The following is an 18,300-nucleotide window of genomic DNA, read 5'->3' on the forward strand; positions in this document are numbered from 1 at the left end:
GACGCACATCACTGGCAAGCTGTCATCTGATTGGCCAGGGAGCCAGCGGGTCAATACATTTCACTTGGATGTGTTTTGGAGGATGCACATCCAAGTAAAATTGGCATCGGGCAGGCCCCCCTCACGCACTGGCCCTGTCGCGGTCGCTTCCTCTGTGACCACGATCGTCAGACCCCTGTCCATGACATCACAAGAGGTAAAATGTATGTCACTGATGCTCATCGTGCCCCACATGACGGCGAAGGGCCTAATAAAAGAAAGACCTGGCAGAAGTGTCCAGAGGCCTGTAACAAAGACAGAATACTGAAGAAAGGATAAGAAGAGCTGATCGTATGGTATGACAGGTATGGGGAAGACCAAGGATATGTGAACGTAATAGGTTTATCTTTTTTTAAAAAAAACAACTTCTTTCCGGCCATGTTGAAGCCAATTTTGCTTGATTTCCTCATAGTAAAACACTATTTTTTTGTTGTTTCAAAATTGAAGGCAAATTTAATCATTCCATGCTTAAGAAGACTCTGAAACGCTGCGTTATTTCAGAGAAAAAGATACTTTACTAGCCGCTGGAGACTGAGACCGCACTGGAGACTAGTCAGACAGGCGGGTCCTTGGTGGCTTCTCCCCTTCCGATCCCCTGAGCTGTAAATACACACAGGCAGGGAGAGATCTGTCAGTAGCTGTCTCTGGGCCCCACCTGTCTCACTACAACACGGATTCGGTCCCTGGAGGCTTTTAAAGTATGTTTTTCTTTTAAATGCCACAGCGTTTCAGAGTCAAGCATACCTGGCTAAACTCGTACAGCCAGTGCCTGATACATGCTGCCCGTGGATCAAACAGCATGAATCAGTTGTCAGGTTCACTTGAAGCCTTTCTCTGGATGGTGACATGAACCAGCACCATGAACTGCCTCCTCCATGCTATAATGTTTTTTGGGCTGTTTTTAGTTATAAACATTCACGTCACAAAGATCATATGTTAAAGAGGTTGTCCACTACTATACAGAATGCCTATATCGATTCAAATGGTGGAAATAAGTTTTTTTGTAATTACCATCTGTTGTGATTGTTGTCTGTGAGCGGCGTTATTGCTGACCACTCAGCAGGCTTCACGTGACCCGGTGACGCGCGCCCCCCTGATTGATGGGCTATGACAGGGTTTCACTGCACGTCACAGCCCAGCATCCAGCGTGCGCTTTCCCAGTGAATGCAGAGGAGAGAGGGAAACTGCGCTGTGGATGCTGGGCTGTGACGTGCGGTGAAACCCTGCTCACAGCCCGTCAATCAGGGGGGCGCGCGCGTCACTGGGTCACGCCTGACTACAGCCAGAACTTGATATGATATCAGTGGATATCTGAGCCGGCTGCTGCCAGGGTCACGTGATGACTGCTGAGCGGTAAGCAATAGCGCCACTCACAGGCAACAATTACAACAGATGGTAATTACAAAAAAAATTATTTCCATTGTTTGAATCGATATTGTCATTCTGTATAGTAGTGGACAACCTCTTTAAATTGGCAAATGCCATATTCTGCAATTGACCCTAATCACATGAACACTCTGGTTGAGATTTAAGCTCATATTTGTGCTGTGAAGCTACTTGTGGAAGTAGAGATACTTTTATAAACCCGCAGATAAGAAATGTCAAATGTATGACCATAGTGTGACAGTTATTATAATGAAGGAACCAGTACAATTGAAGCAAGTAACTTCCTATAAATTCTAGAACATTATAAAAGCTTTCGCTTTTGAATACAAATATATTCGGATCTCATCTGACAAGCCAGGAAACTAAGGTATGGAAAGACAGCATATCTCTAATGTTGGGTTTGCACTTTCCTTAAATTTTCCTTACATATATTGTAAAATATGACTGCACAAAAGTGTGAATGGCGATAGACAAGAAATATAGATTAAAAGGTATAGATTTTATTAATACATTAAAAAATATATTAAAATAGTGGGGAGCAACATAGAAAAAAAAGAAAGTTCACGACAAACGTATAACTAAGACGTGTGAGAGGGGATAGTAGCTATGTTCTCTTTACATTATTTGACATACAAATTGAAATGCAGCATATAACTATCAAATAAACCAATAATTATATAAATACTTAAGTGGATAAATAGATACACTGCATATACATATTATACATATAATAATAAATAATAATAATAATCTTTATTTATATAGCGCCAACCTATTCCGCAGCGCTTTACAATTCAGAGGTTCATATACAACATTCATAAGTAACATAGCCAAAGATAATACAATAATTAAAGCAAAAATAATCAAGACCCTGCTCGTAAGAGCTTACAATCTACAATGAGGCGGGGATGACACAAAGTACAGGGGCTTATTTACAGTGATGGTCCAGCCATCTTGAGGGGATAAGGAATAAATAAAGGCTGCACGAGCTCATCACCGGCCAGTATTTGTAGTGCTTTTGGGTGCGGTGGAGTTTGGTGGAGACTTATCATAGAATCATAGAATCATAGAATGTTAGAGTTGGAAGGGACCTCCTGGGTCATCTGGTCCAACCCCCTGCTCAAAGCAGGATTCACTAGATCATCTCAGACAGATGTCTGTCCAGCCTCTGTTTGAAGACGTCCATTGAAGGGGAACTCACCACCTCTCGTGGCCGCCTTTTCCACTCATTGATCACCCTAACTGTCAAAAAGTTTTTTCTAATATCTAATCTGTGTCTCCTCCCATTCAGTTTCATCCCATTGCTTCTAGTCTTTCCTTGTGCAAATGAGAATAAAGATGATCATTCTACAATGTGACAGCCCTTGAGATATTTGTAGACAGCTATTAAGTCTCCTCTCAGTCTTCTTTTTTGCAAGCTAAACATTCCCAAATCCTGTAACCGCTCCTCATAGGACATGGTTTGCAGACTGGTCACCATTCTCGTCGCTCTTCTCTGAACTTGCTCCAGTTTGTCGATGTCTTTTTTAAAATGTGGTGCCCAAAACTGGACACAGTATTCCAGATGAGGTCTGACCAAAGAGGAGTAAAGTGCGATAATGACTTCACGTGATGTAGACTGTATGCTTCTGTTAATACATCCCAGAATTGTATTTGCCTTTTTTACTGCTGCATCACACTGTTGACTCATGTTCAGTCTATGATCTATTAGTATACCTAAGGCTGCGTGCCCACGATGCGTTTTTCATGCATTTCCGCTGCGGAAACGCATCAAAAACGCTTGGTAATCCGCACCCCATGGTCCCCAATGGCATTCCGCGATGTCAATGCACATGCTGCTGATTTTTCCGCAGCGTTTCTGCAGCGCTCATAAATCCGCAGCATGTTCATTAATTTTGCGGAAGCGCAGCGGAATTGCCGCCATTGACTTGCATTGAGACACATATAATCCGTGTCTGTACATTTGTACACGCGGATTATATGCGTTTCAATGTGCGTATGGTACCCAGTTCTGGAGGAGAGAAGACTCTCATCCAGACCTGGGTACCATTGTACCTGTGAAAAAAAGAATAAAATAATAAATAAAGTTTATATTCACCTTCTCGCGGGCCGGCAGCGCTTCTCCTTCCAGGACCTGAGATGACGTCGCGGTCATGTGACCGCAGGCTGTCTCGCGAGATGCCGGCAAGCCAGGAAGGAGCGCGACAGCACACGCGGCGGCATCGGCGGCAAAGTATAGTTTTATTTTTTTATTTTCACGGTCACACTATATAAATCCACGCTGGTTGCATGGATTTATACAGTGTGACCTAGTTGTCAAGCACTTTCCAAGTGATGCTATCGCCTGGAAAGTGCTTGTCAGTCCGCATGCGGAAACACATGCGTTAACGCATGTGGATACGCATGTGAATCCGCATGTTACATAGTTACATAGTTTATAAGGCCGAAAAAAGACAAGCGTCCATCCAGTTCAGCCTATTTCTTGTGCACTGCAGCTATTCCGCAGCGTTGATCCAGGGGAAGGCAAAAAAAAAACCATGCGGTATAGGCCAATTTACATCATTGAGGAAAAATTCACTTCCCGACACCAATCTGGCAGTCAGATTAAATCCCTGGATTAATTAACTATCACTAAGCATAAGATGTAATTTTATTGTTCTCAAGAAAGGCGTCCAGGCCTCTCTTGAACTCATTAAGTGAGTTGGACATCACCACTTCCTCTCCCAGAGAGTTCCAGAGTCTCACGGCTCTGACCGTAAAGAATCCCCTTCTATGCTGGTGCAGGAACCTCCTTTCCTCCAGACGCATAGTGTGCCCCCTCATCTTTGTCACCATCCTTGGTATAAACAGGTCATGGGAAAGATCTCTGTACTGCCCCCTGATGTATTTATACATGTTTATGAGGTCCCCCCTAAGCATTCTCTTTTCCAACGTAAATAGGCCTAATTTTGACAACCTCTCTGGGTATTCTAGTCCCTCCATTCCCTTTATTACCTTAGTCGCCCTCCTTTGTACCCTCTCTAGCTCCAATATGTCTTTCCTGAGCACCGTAGCCCAGAACTGTGCACAATATTCTAAGTGCGGCCTTACCAGCGCTTTATACAGAGGAAGAACAATGTTCTCATCATATGCCCCTATTCCTCTTCTGATGCATGTCATGACTCTATTTGCCTTCGCAGCTGCTGCCTGACACTGGGCACTCCAATTTAATTTGCTATTAACCAAGACGCCCAGGTCCTTCTCCATGTCAGATTTCCCCAACGGTTTCCCATTTAATATGTATGGGTGACTGCTGTTTTTCTTTCCCATGTGCATGACCTTACATTTATCGGCATTGAACCCCATTTGCCATTTTTTGGGCCAACTCCCCAATTTATCTAAATCCTCCTGTAGCTGTGCCCTATCCTCATCTGTATTAACTACTTTACAAAGTTTAGTATCATATGCAAATATTGCTATTTTACTATGCAACCCTTCCACTAGATCATTAATAAATATATTAAATAATATAGGGCCCAAGACAGACCCTTGAGGCACCCCGCTAGTAACCCTGACACCCCCTGAGCTTTCTCCATTGATAACCACCCTCTGCTTTCTATCACTCATCCAGCTATTTACCCACTTGCACACATTATGCCCCCGACCAAGCATTCTCATTTTATAGACCAACCTTTTGTGTGGCACGGTATCAAACGCTTTGGAGAAGTCAAGGCCTACAACATCCACTGACTCTCCCCGGTCCAGCTGTGAGCTCACCTCCTCATAGAAGGTGATCAGGTTTGTTTGGCAGGAGCGATCCCTCATGAATCCATGTTGATATGGAGTTAGACAGTTATTATCATTAAGATATTCTACAATATCATCTCTAAGAAATCCTTCAAACAATTTACCCACAACAGACGTTAAGCTCACTGGTCTATAGTTCCCAGGGTCACTTTTAGACCCCTTTTTGAATATTGGTACCACATTTGCTTGGCGCCAGTCTAGTGGGACAGTCCCTGTCCATAAAGAGTGCTTGAATATAAGATACAGCGGTCTGTCTATCATATTACTTAATTCTTTTAGTACCCGGGGGTGTATGCCATCTGGGCCTGGTGACTTGTCTATTTTGATATTATTTAGGCGTTTCTGAACTTCCTCCTGGGTTAGGTGGGTGATATTTAGCGGAGGGTTTACTTTATCACTCTGCATGTTTACTTTATCACTCAGCATGTATCACTTCCGCATGTATTCTGCAGGAAAAACGCATGCACAATCTGCATGCGTTTTTTTTGCCAGGGAGATGCAGAAATGCTGCAGAAATTTTCTGCTTCATTTCTGCATCGTAGGCACATAGCCTAAGTCTTTTTCACATGTACTGTTGCTTAGCTCTATTCCTCCCATTCTGTATATGCTTTTTTCATTTTTATTGCCCAGATTTAGTACTTTGCATTTTTCCCTGTTAAAAACCATTCTGTTAGTTGCTGCCCACTGCTCCAGTTTATTTAGGTCTTTTTGAATCCTCTCTCTCTCTTCTCTAGTGTTAGCTATCCCTCCTAGTTTTGTGTCATCAGCAAATTTAATCAGTTTACCCTCAATTCCTTCATCTAAATCATTGATAAAGATGTTGAACAATACAGGACCCAGGACAGAGCCCTGTTGTACCCCACTTGAGACATTCATCCAACTGGATGTGAAGCCATTTACGACCATTCTTTGAGTCCGATCACTAAGCCAGTTATGAATCCACCTAACAGTTGCCTTGTCCATTCCATACTTGGTCATTTAATCAATAAGGATGGTGTGAGATACTTTGTCAAATGCTTTGCTGAAGTCAAGATATACTATATCTACAGCATTTCCCTGAACCACCCAGTCAATGATTCTGTCATAGAAGGAAATTAAGTTAGTCTGACATGACTTGTTAGTTACGAACCCATGCTGACTCTGGTTAATCACTTCATTCTTATCCAGGTACTTACATACATGTTGTTTAATAATTTGTTCAAAGATCTTTCCTGGTATAGAAGTCAGACTCACCGGCCTATAATTCCCTGGGTCCACCTTCTTCTTGAAGATAGAAACAACATTTGCTCTTCTCCAGTCTTCTGGGACTTCTCCTGTTCTCCAAGAATTTTCAAAGATTATGGAGAGTGGTTCTAAAATTTCTTCTACGATCTCCTTCAGTACTCTGGGGTGTAATTCATCTTGACCTGGAGACTTGAACTCATTTATGTTAGCTAAATATTCCCTCACAATCTTTCTGTTTCCAGATAACCTGGATTCTTCTATTCCTTTAATAGGACAGTGAAGATCAGTTGATGTTACATTTTCTTTCTGAGAGAAAACAGATGCAAAATAGGAATTAAAAAGTTCGGCCTTCTCAACATACTTTCTTACCATTTCACTATTTTCATCCTGTAAAAATTCTATAGCATCTTTGACTTTTCTTTTACTTTTGACATACCCCCAAAATCCTCTTTTATTGCTTTTGACATCTCTTGCAAACCTTAATTCATTGTCAGCTTTAGCTAACCTGATACGTGCCCTACAGGTTCTGCAGACTGCATTATAATCTTCTTTAGATATGCCTCCCTCTTTCCATTTGATAAACATTTCTTTCTTTCTTTTTAGCATGTGTATAAGTTCTGTGTTCATCCATCCTGGTTTCCTTAAATGCTTCCCATTCTTCCTACTTTTCGGGATTGTTAATGATTGTGCTTTGAGAATCTCATTTTTAAAAACTTCCCATCCTTCCTGGACATTTTTGTCCTTAAGGACTTCCAGCCATTGGATCCCTCCTATTCTGTTTCTGAGTCGCTTAAAATCTGCCTTTCTGAAATCTAACCTTGAAGTTTGAGCCCCCACATGGCTTCCTCCTCTAGTTATCCAAAATTCTATAATAGCATGATCGCTGCCTCCTAGGGTCCCAGCCACTTTTAACTCCTCAAACATTTCCTCCCTGTTTATAAGGATTAGATCCAAAGTAGCAGATCCCCTTGTTTTCTCCTCTACGTTTTGGAAGATAAAGCTGTCAGCAAGAGAGGATAAGAATTTACTTGACCTGTTAGTTTTACTTGAGAGAGATTCCCAACAAATATCTGGATAGTTGAAATCTCCCATGGCCACTACATCATATTTTTTTGAGAACTTGGTCATTTGATAGATAAAGAGTTCATTCATATCTTCAGCTTGCCCAGGTGGCCTGTAGTAAATGCCTACAATGGTGTCCTTTCCGTTGTTTTCTCCTTGTATTTTTACCCAAACAGTTTCCACAGAACTCCCAGTCTCTGAAGCTTAAATCTCTGTGCAGATATACGCTTTTCTAACATACAATGCGACACCTCCTCGTTTATCAAGTCTGTTTCTTGCAAATAAGTTGTATCCTTTTAGCCTTGTATTCCAATCATGTGTATCGTCCCACCAAGTTTCAGTGATTCCAATGACATCATATTTCTTTTCCTGAGTTAGTAGTTCCAGTTCTCCTTGTTTGTTGCCCATGCTTTGTGCATTTGTATAAAAACATTTTAGTTTGTGATTGGTTTCTCTTCCTCCAATATTTTTATTATTTAGATTTTTTTGTCTTTGTTCTTCCTTTCCACTTCCAGTAGCAGAGATCTCAATAGTATTTGTCAGCTGTATGGCTTTTTCTGGCCTTTTGCTTCCCTTCCCACATTGTTCTAGTTTAAAGCTCTCCTGATGAGTGTAGCAAGGCGACTTCCAAATACATGTTTTCCAGTCTTCGTAAGGTGCACCTCATCTCTAGCAAGTAGTCCATCATATAGGTAATTCATTCCCTGATCCAGAAATCCAAATCCTTGTTGACGGCACCATCGACGTAGCCAGTTGTTTACCTGTAGAATCTTATTCCACCTCATTGTTCCATGGCCATCCACTTGGAGGATGGATGAGAAGACCACCTGCGCTCCCAATTCTTTCACTTTCTTGCCTAAGTTTTCAAAGTCACTGCAGATGATTTCCAGGTCCTTTCTTGCGATGTCATTTGTCCCCACATGTATTAGCAGGAATGGGTAGTGATCTGTAGGTCTGAAGAGTCTTGATATCCTGTCAGACACATCTTTAATTTTTGCTCCTGGAAGACAGCACATTTCTCTTGAGGTTATGTCTGGTCTGCAGATAGCGGCCTCTGTTCCTTTCAACAGGGAATCCCCCATGACCACCACTCTCCGTTTTTTCTTAACAACATTTTTCTTTCTCCATCCAGGAGGATTCTGAGGGCTTACAAGGTTATTCATTGTGGGCAAAGTCTTATCTTGCTGTATTTCTTCATGGTTCTCCTGCGTGAGAGCCTGGTACTGGTTCCTGAGCAGTATGGGTGCTGACTGCCTCTCGATCCTCCTGCTTCTCTGGGTCACATGCTTCTATTCCTCTGTTTCTTCAGGTGCAGTTCGAATTTCATCTCTTTCTGCATCATGAAGAGATAATTCTGCTCTGTCTAAGAACTCTTCACCTTCCTTAATGATTTTCAAGGTAGTTAACCTCTCTTCTAGATTTATGTTTGGAGAAATAAGGTATGGGCAATAAAAATATAAAAGGACTTTGATTAGGGAACGTGATAGGCTGCCAGAAACAGGTGTGTTTTTAGGGAGCGCCTAAAACTGTGTAAGTTGTAGTTCTTATTAATTTCTTGGGGTAGATCATTCCAAAGAATAGGTGCAGCTCGGGAGAAGTCTTGGAGCCGGGAGTGGGAGGTATGGATTAGTGCAGATGTTAATCGAAAGTTGCTTGCGGAGCATAGAGAATGGGTAGGCCGATGAACAGAAATGAGGGAAGAGATGTAGGAGGGTGCCGCACTGTGGACAGCATTGTAGGTGAGAACAAGCAATTTAAATTGGATCCTGTAATGTATGGGCAGCCAGTGCAATGACTGGCATAGAGCGGAAGCATCTAAGTAACGATTAGCCAGATAGATGACCCTGGCTGCAGCATTAAGGATGGACTGGAGGGGGGAAAGTCTAGTGATGGGGAGGCCAATTAATAGAGAGCTACAGTAGTCAAGGCGGGAGTGGATCAGGGCAACAGTGAGGGTTTGTTAGGAGGGCGGTTGCAGACAACTTTATTAAAATGAAACGCAACTGACCCCGGGGTCCGCAATGCAGCCTGGAGGACTGCTGCCGAACACTTTCCGGGTGGAAAGGAAAGCACAACTTAAATATTAAACCCTTCCGTGTTTCTCCACACAGGAATGGGTATAGCGGTACGCTCTATCTCCGTTAACAGCACGGGAGATGAGCGTCCGGAGATGCACCTAACAGATTAACCACTTCGTGTTAGTGCACACGGAGCGGGTATAACGGTTCACACAATCTCCAAGAACCGCAGGGAGATGTGTGACCGGGGGAGCATCAGTAGCCCTGTCTGCGATACAGGCGCTACGCTATGGGAGATGGCGCTATAGCGTTTCACACAATCTCCAAGAACCGCAGGGAGACGTGTGACCGGAGAAGAAGCAATAGCCCTGTCTTCGATACAGGCGCTACGCTATAGGAGTAGGCGCTAGTGTGCGGGTGACTCACGCAGACGGGTACTTGCCCTCTGCCGGCGTGCTACCGAACAGAAGGAGTGTTTCTCCACGTGGTCCATAGGAGATCACAGGCTGCTCGGGGTGTAAGGGGACCCCCTATGACAGAGCCAGACTGCAAGGCGAAGCTACCTGCCTACTTTCACTAGCCTGCCTCTATGGAGCTAACCTGCCTAGCGGAAACTACACATGGAGTACAGACGTCCACACAACCGCATCACAAGCTCAAATGATCTGAGCGCGTCGCCATGTTTTTGGGCGGGCCTTTTAAAGACTAAGCCCTGCCCACCGACATGCCATTGGTGACGTTACCCGTGGACCAATCAGGCGGTGCCAGATCACCGGGTCAGGTGGGTACCGAACCACCAATCATGATCCGCCAGGTCACGGACATGCTCAGTGTGGCAAATCCTGGACTTAGACTCCACGAGCCCTGTCTCCCTCTGCAACCTATGCTTAACACTGCTAGGCACAAATACCCAGGAGACAATCTGTACGGCTCGTGGAGCAGCTAGGCGTTGGGGCTGATGATGATGCTGAGCAGCATCAGCCCTGCCTGGACAGAAAAGAGAGACCACAAAAGGTCCTGGACCCATTTCAAATCCAGCACCAGACCGACGCCTAACAGGGTTTTTGTTGTTTCCTAGGTGAGAAAGAGGCAGATTCTAGAGATGTTCTTCAGGTGCAAGTGACAAGAGCAGGCAAGAGATTGTATATGGAAGGTGAAGGAAAGATTGGTGTCAAACACAATGCCCAGACAATGCGTTTTTTGTGGTGCCACACACAGAGAGGGAGATGTCAGATTTAGGGAGGTGAGTAGACGGCGGGAGCAGAAGAAGTTCCGTTTTTGAAAGGTTGAGTTTCAGATAGAGAGCGGTCATGATGTTGGAAACTGCGGCCAGACAGTCACTGGTGTTCTGCAGTACAGTGGGGGTAAGGTCAGGGAATGAGGTGTATAGTTGTGTATCATCAGCATAAAGATGGTACTAAAAGCCAAATTTGCTGATAGTCTGTCCAATTGGGGCCATGTAGAGAGAGAAGAGAGCCAAGGACTGAACCCTGAGGAACCCCAATAGTGAGAGGAAGGGGGGAAGAAGTGGAGCCAGCGCATGATACACTGAAAGAGCAGTCAGATAGGTAGGAAGAGAGCCAGGACAGAGCAGTGTCTTTTTTGCCGATTGAGAGGAGCATAGAGAGTAGGAGGTGGTGGTCAATGGTGTCGAAAGCTGCAGAGAGGTCAAGAAGAATGAGCAGAGAGTAGTCCACATTACATTTGCTGTCAGAAGGTGATTGGTTACTTTGATGAGTGCAGTTTCTGTAGAATGTAGGGGGCGGAAGCCTGACTGTGATGGGTCTAGAAGAGAGTGAATGGAGAGGTAACGGGTAAGGCGGGAGTAGTCCAGGCACTCCAAGAGCTTAGAGATGAAAGGGAGATTAAAGACTGGTCTGTAGTTGTTTGTGCAGGAAGGGTCAAGAGAGGGCTTTTTTAATAATATAATGGAGTAATGATGGAGTGTTTGAAGGAGGAGGGGAAGATACCAGAAGAGAGGGAGAGGTTAGAGATTTTAGCTAGGTAAGTAGTGACGACTGAAAAGAGAGACTGGGGTAGATGTGAGGGAATGGGATCAGTGGTGCATGTAGTGGGATGAGAAGAAGAGAGGAGCCTGGAGACTTCTTCTTCTGTGACTGGGTCAAATGTGGAGAGTGATCCAGAGGAGATGTGGGGAGGGATGGGAGTCACGGTACTTGGTGGTTGGGAGCTGATTTCCTGACAGATGGTGTCTATTTTCTCTGTGAAGTAGGAGGCCAAGTCCTCAGCACAAATGTCCGTGATGGGGGCCTGCGCTTTAGGACTGAGGAGGGAGTTAAAGGTATCAAAGAGCTTTTTTGGGTTGTTGGATAGTGAGGAGATCAGGGTGGTGAAGTAGGACTGTTTGGCAAGGTGAAGGGCAGAGTTATAGGTTTTTAACATAAATCTATAGTGGATAAAGTTTTCTAGTGTGCGAGTTTTCCTCCATAGGCCGAACGCACTTCTAGAGCATCATTGGAGAAGTCAGGTTTGCAGTGTGAGCCAGGGCTGTTTTACTCTGTGCTTAGAGGTTCTGAGGGTGAGGGGCACTACTTGGTCCATGGTGCTTCTGAGAGTGTCATTGTAGTGATTTACAGCCAGATCAGGGCAGGAAAAAGAGGAGATTGGGGACAGTGACGAATGTAGGGAGTCTGTAAGTGTATGAGGGTTAATGGCTTGTAGATTTCTGAATGTGTGATAGGTAGGAGTGTGCTGGAGTGGGCGAGGATTTGTGAGCGTGAAGGAGAGAGTGTTATGATCAGAGAGGGGAAGAGGGGAGTTATCTAGGTAGTGGATTGAACAAAGCCGGACAAAGACCAGATCAAGGGTGTTTCCATCTTTGTGCGTCTCAGAGGTTGAAAGCTGTGAGAGGCCAAGAGAAGTGATTAAAGATAGAAGCTGGGATGCGGATGGGGAGGTGGGGCTGTTTATGGGGATGTTGAAGTCTCCTAGGATAAGGGTTGGTAAATCTGAGGACATGAAGTGCTGCAGCCAGGCAGAAAAATGGTCAAGGAACTGGGTGGGTGAGCCTGGGAGACAGTACAGGTGCATCTCACTAAATTAGAATGTCATCAAAAAGTTAATTTATTTCAGTTCTTCAATACAAAAAGTGAAACTCATATATTATATAGAGTCATTACAAACAGAGGGATCTATTTCAAATTACAATAATTAACAAAAAACACCTGCAAAGGCTTCCTAAGCGTTTAAAAAGGTCCCTTAGTCTGTTTCAGTAGGTGCCACAATCACGGAGAAGACTGCTGACTTGACAATTGTCCAGAAGGCAGTCATTGACACACTCCACAAGGTCCCAGAGTACCAATTTTCATTTGGAAATCAAGGTCCCAGCGTCTGGAGGAAGAGTGGGGAGGCACACAATCCAAGCTGCTTGAGGTCTAGTGTGAAGTTTCCACAATCAGTGATGGTTTGGGGAGCCATGTCATCTGCTGGTGTAGGTCCACTGTGTTTTATCAAGACCAAAGTCAGCGCAGCCATCTACCAGGAAATTTTAGAGCACTTCACGCTTCCCTCTGCCGACAAGTTTTTTGGAGATAGGAATTTCATTCTCCAGCAGGACTTGGCAACTACCCACACTGTCAAAAGTACCAATACCTGGCTTAAACACAGTATCACTGTGCTTGATTGACCAGCAAACTCGCCTGACCAACAGGAAGATGAGAGACACCAGATCCAACAATGCAGACGAGCTGAAGGCTGCTATAAAAGCAACCTGGGCTTCCGTAACAGCTCATCAGTGTCCCACGCCTCCATGCCACGCCGCATTGATGCAGTAATTGATGCAAAAGGAGCCCCGACCAAGTATTGAGGGCATTTACTGAACATACATTTCAGAAGGCCAACATTTCAGATTTTAAAAACATTTTTCAAGCTGTTGTTATAAAGTATTCTAATTTACTGAGATAACGACTTTTGTGTTTTCATTGGCTGTAAGTCATAATCATCAACATTAATAGAAATAAACACTTGAAATAGATCACTCTGTTTGTAATGACTCTATATAATATATGAGTTTCACATTTTGTATTGAAGAACTGAAATAAATTAACTTTTTGATGATATTCTAATTTAGTGAGATGCACCTCTATATGACCACTACTCTGAGGGTGAGAGGATGGAAGAGCCTGATGGTGTGGACCTCAAAAGAAGGGAATGAGAGTGATGGAACTAGGGGGATGACCTGGAAGGTGCATTGTGGGGACAGGAGTAAGCCGACTCCACCACCCAGTTTATTCGCAGGTCTCGGGGAATGGGAAAAATGCAAGTCGCCATGAGAAATAGTGAAATAGAGAAATAGTGACAGGGGAGACAGTGTCAGAATCCTGGATCCAGGTTTCAGTGAGGGCCAGCAGATTGAGAGAGTTGGTCAGAAAGTAGTTTTGCAGGAAAGAAAGCTTGTTGCATATAGACCGTGGATTCCACAGTGCACAATTGAAGGAGGGAGATGAAGGAGTACATCTGATGTTAATAAAGTTAGCAGGGTTTCGATGTGAGGTGGGGGAGGTCTTGAGGTTGGCGGAGGGTGAACCGGTGTTAGGAGAGATATCCCCTGAAATGAGTAGTAGCAGTAAAAAGAGAAAGAGCAAATAGTTTTTGGATTTGTGACATGGTTTATTGTGCAATATCTTTGGATAAGATAGAGTGAGATTTTATAGGAAATTAAAAAGAGCATGGTGTAACGGGTCTGGGAGGCGGAACCTCTGAGCTACTATACAAGGGGGCGGTCCTTGTAAGGGAGCGGGTGGCGACCAGGGAAGACGGGCAGGCAGTCACAGCAGGTGACCGGGACAGTCTCTGAGTGAACGGGCTGGAGGTCACGGCAAGTGACCGGTGCAGTCTCTGGATGAACGGGCAGGAGGTCACGGCAAGTGACCGGGACAGTCTCTGGATGAACGGGCAGGAGGTCACGGCAAGTGACCGGGGCAGTCTCTGGATGAATGGGCAGGAGGTCACGGCAAGTGACCGGGGCAGTCTCTGGGTAAAGGGTAGGTACGACCTGTGATGGCAGAGCCTCCAGGTAGGCTAGCAGGCAGATGGTAGATGTGTGCTCCCAGGTGAGCAAGCGAGAGTCTCTGGAATGGCAGGTGGTCACAGCACGTGACGGCGGAGCCTCCAGGTAGGCTAGCAGGCAGGTAACAGGTGTGCGCTCCCAGGTGAGCGGGCAGGAGTCTCTGGAATGGCAGGTGGTCACAGCACGTGACGGCGGAGCCTCCAGGTAGGCTAGCAGGCAGGTAGCAGATGTGCGCTCCCAGGTGAGCGGGCAAGCTGGTCCATAGACAGACTGACAGGAGTTGGAGGGCAGACCGTCGGACCTCAGGCTAGCAGGCAGGTAGCAGAAGAGCGCTCCCAGGTGAGCGGGCAAGCTGGTCCTTAGACAGACTGACAGGAGTCGGTAGGCAGACTGTCGGACCTCAGGCTAGCAGGCAGGTAAGCGGAATATCAGGCAGGAATCAGACAGCAAACTGGCAGGAATCTGGCAGGTAACTGGCAACAGGACCTGAGGGCTGAAGCAGAGTAGTGAACAGTGCAACAACATTGCTCGGGCACCTCCATTTTGGAGGAGGTGCCTTATATATGGTGAAGTCCTCCGGCCATTGGCCGGGGACTCCTTAGGACGGCGCGCGCGGCCCCTTTAAGAGGGAGGGAGCGCGCGCGCCCTAAGCACAGTGGCCGGGAAGGAGCGCGCGCTGCCAGCAGAGCGGGAGGAGGACGCCGGGCTCGGAGCAGAGGGGTGAGGGGAACAGCGTCCCTGCCTAGCAGAGGGCAGGGACGCCGGTGCTACAGTACCCCCCCCTTTAGGCCCCCCCTTTTTTAGGCCAGAGAGAAATTTAGCTAGGATGAGAGGGGCATGGATGTTCTCCCGGGGCTCCCACGTTCTCTCTTCAGGACCAAACCCCTTCCAATCTACTAGAAAAAAGGTCTTCCCTCTTACCCTTTTGGTGGCCAGAATGTTCTCTACCTCAAATTCGTTTTCAGCGGAAACCGGAGCAGGAGGCGTACCTGTAGACTTGGAAAAAGAGTTAAGTACCGCAGGTTTGAGGAGAGATACATGGAAGGAGTTAGGGATCCGCAAGTTGGCCGGGAGTTTCAATTTATAGGCCACCGGGTTGATCTGACTGATGACCTCCAGAGGACCGATGAACCGAGGCCCTAACTTATAGGAAGGAATCTTGAGCCGGACATACTTGGACGAGAGCCAGACCTTATCCCCTGGACGGAATTGAGGAGGATCCAGACGTTTTTTGTCAGCATGTCTTTTCATACGCTCGGATGACAGAAGGAGTGCGGATCGGGTACTCTCCCATATGGAGGAAAATTTGTTAACAAGAGATTCCGCAGCCGGATTGTCCACCGAGGTGGAGATGGGAAATGGGATCCGAGGATGCTGACCGAAGACTACAAAAAACGGGGATTTGGAGGAAGATTCGCTCTCGTGATTGTTGTAAGAAAATTCGGCCCATGGCAGGAGATCCACCCAGTCTGAATGGTGGGCATTAACAAAGTGCCGGAGGTAACTGGTCAGGTTCTGATTGATCCGCTCCACTTGACCATTAGACTGTGGGTGGTAAGCGGAGGAGAAGTCCAGGGTGACGTCTAGCAGTTTACAAGTGGCTCTCCAGAAGCGTGAGGTGAACTGTACCCCACGATCCGACACGATGTGGAGGGGCAGGCCATGAAGACGGAAGATGTGGCGGATAAAGTCTTTAGTCAGCTCGGGTGCAGACGGGAGGCCTGGCAGGGGAACGAAATGAGCCATCTTGGAAAAGCGGTCAGCGACCACCCAAATGACCATACAACCGGCAGAGACGGGGAGATCAGTTATAAAGTCCATTGCTATATGCTGCCAGGGGGCAGCAGGTACTGGGAGCGGAAGGAGGCGACCGGCTGGCAGATGTCTCGGAACCTTGTTGCGGGCGCAGGACACACAGGCAGAAACAAAGTCTATTACGTCCTTGTGCAGGGTAGGCCACCAGTAGTGCCGGGTAATAAGCTGGAGGGTCTTTTTCTGACCGGCGTGGCCAGCTAGTTTAGACGAGTGACCCCAGTGTAGGATCTTCTCCCGATCAGGTACTGATACGAACGTCTTACCGGGAGGGAGACGATTTAGACTCACGGGAGCCACCTGCATTACTCTGGCGGGATCGATGATGTGTTTCGGTTCTTCCTCGAGATCAGACACCAGAAAGGATCGGGATAAGGCGTCCGCCTTGATGTTTTTGTCAGCCGGGCGATAATGAAGAATAAAATCAAAGCGAGCAAAAAACAAGGACCACCGAGCTTGGCGCGGGTTAAGTCTCTGGGCATGCTGGAGGTAAGCCAAGTTCTTGTGGTCAGTGTAAATTATTACCGGGTGAAGAGCCCCTTCGAGCAGGTAACGCCACTCCTCCAATGCCAGCTTGATGGCCAATAACTCTCGATCTCCAATGGAATAGTTGCGCTCAGAAGAGGAGAAGAGTTTGGAGAAGAAGCCACAAGTTACCATTCTCCCGGAAGATGATTTTTGGGTAAGTACCGCTCCGGCTCCAGAGGAGGAGGCGTCAACCTCCAGGAAGAACTGCTTGTTGCCATCTGGGCGATGCAGCACCGGGGCGGAAGAGAAGGCCTGTTTTAAGGAAAGAAAGGCCTCCTCTGCTTCAGGCGGCCACTCTCTGGGATTAGTGCCCTTACGGGTGAGCGCGGAAATTGGGGCAGTCCGGGAAGAGAAGTGCGGTATGAAGAGGCGGTAGTAGTTGGCGAAGCCCAGGAACCGCTGAATGGCCTTCAATCCCTCCGGTCGGGGCCATTTCTCGATGGCAGACAGTTTCTCTGGATCCATTCGTAGGCCGGTCTGAGAAATAATGTAGCCCAAAAACGGAAGCGAGGTCTGCTCAAAGAGGCACTTTTCATATTTAGCGAAGAGGTGATTCTGCCTGAGCCTGAGCAGGACCTGACGAAGGTCTCTCCGGTGAGTCTGGAGATCCGGAGAGAAGACCAAGATGTCGTCCAGGTACACCACTACGCAGGAGTAGAGAAGGTCCCGGAAGATGTCATTGACCAACTCTTGAAAGATGGCAGGAGCGTTACAGAGACCAAAGGGCATTACCAGATATTCATAGTGGCCGTCCCGGGTGTTGAATGCAGTCTTCCATTCATCCCCTTGACGGATACGGACCAGGTTGTACGCCCCAAGGAGGTCCAGTTTGGTGAAGATTCTAGCCCCCCTCAGACGATCAAATAATTCTGGAATGAGCGGAAGGGGGTACTTATTCTTCACCGTGATCTGGCTAAGGCCTCTATAGTCTATACAGGGACGGAGAGAGCCGTCCTTCTTTTTTACGAAAAAGAAGCCTGCTCCCGCCGGGGAGGTAGATTTCCGGATGAATCCCCTGGCCAAATTCTCCTCAATATATTCGGACATCGACCGGGTCTCAGCAGCGGACAATGGGTAAATACACCCACGGGGAGGCGTAGTACCGGGTAACAGGTCGATAGGACAGTCGTATGGTCTATGAGGGGGTAATGTCTCTGCCTCCTTTTTATTAAAGACATCAGCAAATGACCAATAGGGAATCGGAAGTCCAGGTAGATTAGTTGGGGTAGGAGAAGGACGGGTGGGATGAACAGGAACCAAACAAGTCTTATGACAGTCCTGTCCCCAGCGAAGGACTTCTCCGGTCTGCCAGTCAAGCACGGGTGCATGTCTCTGGAGCCAAGGTAGACCTAGTAAGAGGGCGTGAGAGAGTCCATGCAGAACATGAAAAGAGATGCTCTCAGAATGCAGCATTCC

At 46.4% G+C, this 18,300-nt stretch overlaps 1 protein-coding gene across 1 annotated transcript in view; it reads left to right on the forward strand.

Annotated features, from left to right (window-relative positions):
• Positions 1-1,671: 1,671 nt before the first annotated feature.
• Positions 1,672-18,300, forward strand: part of LOC141161006 (chemerin-like receptor 1) — a 35,954-nt gene continuing 19,325 nt past the window's right edge. Inside the window, exon 1 of the mRNA XM_073645798.1 lies at positions 1,672-1,792. The gene's annotated coding sequence lies outside the window, so the exon portion shown is untranslated. The remainder of the gene's footprint in view (positions 1,793-18,300) is intronic.

The sequence above is a fragment of the Phyllobates terribilis genome, unplaced genomic scaffold, assembly GCF_046119375.1.
Source record: "Phyllobates terribilis strain yellow unplaced genomic scaffold, ASM4611937v1 Scaffold_9__5_contigs__length_417890890, whole genome shotgun sequence".
NCBI classification, from domain to species: domain Eukaryota; kingdom Metazoa; phylum Chordata; class Amphibia; order Anura; family Dendrobatidae; genus Phyllobates; species Phyllobates terribilis.